Below are 3,559 nucleotides of genomic sequence, written 5' to 3'. Positions count from 1 at the left end.
GGGAATGAATACAATAGAGAGGAGAAAAACAGTAGAGAACAAATACTTCATATAACGAGTCATCAGGGAAATGTAAAATAAAGCCATGAGATTCCACTTCCCATACGTTAGGATGACGATAATCAGAAAGTCAGCAGCAGGAAATGTTGATGACAAAGTGGAGAAATCAGAACCGAGCATACACGGCTGATGGAAATGTAAAATGGTGCAGTCACTTTGGAAAACCATCTGGCTCTTCAAATGATTAAATACAAAGTTGCCATAGGAACCATCAATTCTGGCCAAGACAAAGGAAAACAGCCACACAGAAACCTGTACATGAATATTTATAACATGCATTTTTCATAATAGCTAAAAGTGGAAACAACTCAAATGCCCATCGAAAAATGAATTAATGAACACAATGTAGTATATGTTAATACATAAACTGAAATATTATTCAGCCATAAAAAGAATGGGGTACTGATACATACTCCAACGTGGGTGGACCTCGAACACGTTAAGTGAGAGAAGGCAGACACAAAGGACCGCATACCGTGTCAACGGAGATTCAGAGGAAATTCGGAATAGGGAAATCCAGAGAGACAGAAAACAGAATCATGTTGTGTTGGGGGGCAGGGGACTGGGGACACAGTGGGAAATTAAGGGTATGGGATTTCTTCTTGAGGTGATGAATATGTTCTAAACTCAGCCGTGGTAACGAAGGATTGCATATATCTTGGAACATACTAAAAACGATTGGATGGGACACTTTAAATGGGTGAATTGTATGGTACATGAATTATATCTCAATAAAGGTTTTTTTTTTTTTTTTTTTTTTGGATAAAAGTCTTCCCACCAAGCTCTTGCAGCTTCCATCCATTTCAGGTACTCGCACTGGAAGACTTTTCCTAAATACCATGATGCTCCCTTTGCCAAAGAGCCTCTTCAAAGTCAGTAAGACATATCAATTCAGCTAACAGATAATGAGCTCCTACTGTCCTAGGCATTGCGGTCAATACATCCACCCACTTCTTCTACCTGCAAGGCTCCACCCACGTGTCTCACTCCTGGGGGGTAGAGACCTTCTGCTCTGAACAACTGACCTTGCCGGCTTCTCACTGTGCCCAGCTCCCCCTCTGTACTGTTGCTCAAAGCAGACACCTTTTTGGGGGTCATACCACATGGCATGCAGGGTCCTAGTTCCCCGACCAGGGATTGAACCCATGCTGCCTGCAGTGAAAGCAGAGTCTTAACCACTGGACCACCACAGGAAGTCCCTGGACCACACCTTTTCTTCAAAAGGAGAGGCCATCCTAAAATGTCAGCTCTCCTGGGAAAGAGAACCATGGCTGAAATTCACCCTGTGACGTCAGCACCTGGCTGGAAAACTTTCCCTGCGGTGGTAAGTCAGGGAGGTAAGGCTGGGGAGGGGCAAGTGTGACGAGAATGCGACCTCAGGCCCCAGGGAGGCTGCAGGGTGGACCCAGTCCTGCTCTTTCACCGAGTATCCTCTGTCTCAGTCGCCTCTTCTCCTCTCCCTGCAGCCTTCTGTCCCTAGTTCACGGCTTCTCTCCTCCAGGCGCCTCTCCTCGGTCTCCCCTGCCTGCTGTTCTCTTACTTTCCTGGGATCCGTCTGTCCTGTTGTATTTCTGAAATCCCCGCTCCTTCCCCCTGCCCACCCAGGCTCTTTTTCAGAGCAAACAAGCCTTCAGTAAATGGGACTGCCTGACACTTGCCCCAAAACCTTGCTTAGGCAAGACTTTGTCCTCAGACTAACAGCAGCTCCTTCTGTCTTTTCTGTGTTTTGTTCCACTTGGGGTGAGGAGTATTCCTTCAGATTACTGTCATAGAGAGATGACTGGATTCCTTCTCAGAAGGTCACAGGAAACCCCAGTTCAGCCACTGCCTTTTTTTTTTTTTTTTAGCCACAGACTTGATACGGCTTTGAGCAAGGTAGTTTCACCCTGGTAGTTTCTGCAGTTTCAAATCTCGACTTCTCTTTCTGCCTTCAAGGCTCCACCTGCGTCTCACACTCACCTGTTTCCTTCCCCCATGAACGTCCTGGGTAATAGAGACCTTCTGCTCTAACATCTGACCTTGACAGCTTGAAGAGGAAAACACATTTCCACGGCTGTAAAATAGAAGGGTTATTAGAACAAGGAGTTCCCTGGTGGCCTCTTGACTGAGATTCTGGGCTTTCACAGCCACGGCCTAAAAGCAAAAATTAAATTAAAAGGAGATGAAGTGAAGTGAAACAAAACAATTTAAAATATTGTACCAGAGGAACTGGAAAATCCTCCCAGCTGCAACATGCTGACTTAGCGAAGGGAGTGCTTCAGTAATTTGGCTGATGGCGACATCTGGTGGTCATCTTGAGAACTTCACCTTCTGATTGGCCACCAAGTCGCCTCTGACTCTGCGACCCCATGGACCGCAGCACGCCAGGCCTCCGTGTCCATCACCAGCTCCCGGAGCTCACCCAAACTCATGTCCATTGAGTTGGTGATGCCATCCAACCGCCTCATCCTCTGTCGCCCCCTTTCCTCCTGTCCTCAATCTATCCCAGCATCAGAACATTTTCCAATGAGTTGGTTCTTCGCATCAGGTGGCCAAAGTATTGGAGCTTCAGCATCAGTCCTTCCAATGAATATTCAGGACTGATTTTCTTTAGGATGGACCGGTTGGAGCTCCTTGCTGTCCAAGGGACTCTCTAGAGTCTGCTCCAACACCACAGTTCAAAAGCATCAATTCTTTGGTGCTCAGCTTTCTTTATAATCCAAGTCTCACATCCATATATGACTACTGGAAAAACCATAGCTTTGACTAGACAGACCTTTGTTGGACAAGTGATATCTCTGCTTTTTAGTACGCTGTCTAGGTTTGTCATAGCTTTTCTTCCAAGGAGCAGTCTGTTAATTTCATGGTTGCAATCACTGTCCGCAGTAATTTTGGAGCCCAAGAAGATAAAGTCTGTCACTGTTTTCATTTTTCTCCCATGTATTTGCCATGCAGTGGTGGGACCGCGTGCCGTGATCTCAGTTTTTTGAATGTTGAGTTTTCAGTGAGCTTTTTCACTCTTTCACCTTCCTCAAGAGGCTCTTTAGTTCTTCTTTGTTTTCTGCCACTAGGGTGGTGTCATCTGCATACCTTCTGATTGGGCACCAACAGTTTTCCAGTAGAGCCCTTCCTTCTCGGAGCCGTCTACAAGGAGAAGGGCATTTCCTCAACCAAGTAGCGGCCTTCCTTTCTGAGTCCTCCCAAGTCCGTGGGCTTCACACTATCCTTGTGATGGAAAACCCTTGCTTTTCTACTCAGACTCCCTCCCAGGCAGGTCAACCCAACCCAGGGGAGCCTTCTGTTACTAAAGCCTCTAGGAGGCCAAGAAAGGTTATGCTTTCAAGCTTCTCATGCTCCTCCATCATTTAGACTAGAAAGAAATTAGTTCTAAATCAATTTATTCAAAGCATGAATGCCTTAACCTCTTACCACTTTCACAAGGAAATATTTGCATGTTTTAATGAAATGAGTCCTGAAGCGGGGAAATTCTTTTAATTGAATGTATTTGACATATAACATT

Source organism: Giraffa tippelskirchi, chromosome 14, assembly GCF_054371585.1.
Source record: "Giraffa tippelskirchi isolate mGirTip1 chromosome 14, T2T-mGirTip1v1.2.pri, whole genome shotgun sequence".
Classification (NCBI taxonomy): domain Eukaryota; kingdom Metazoa; phylum Chordata; class Mammalia; order Artiodactyla; family Giraffidae; genus Giraffa; species Giraffa tippelskirchi.
This window is presented reverse-complemented; position numbering follows the sequence as displayed.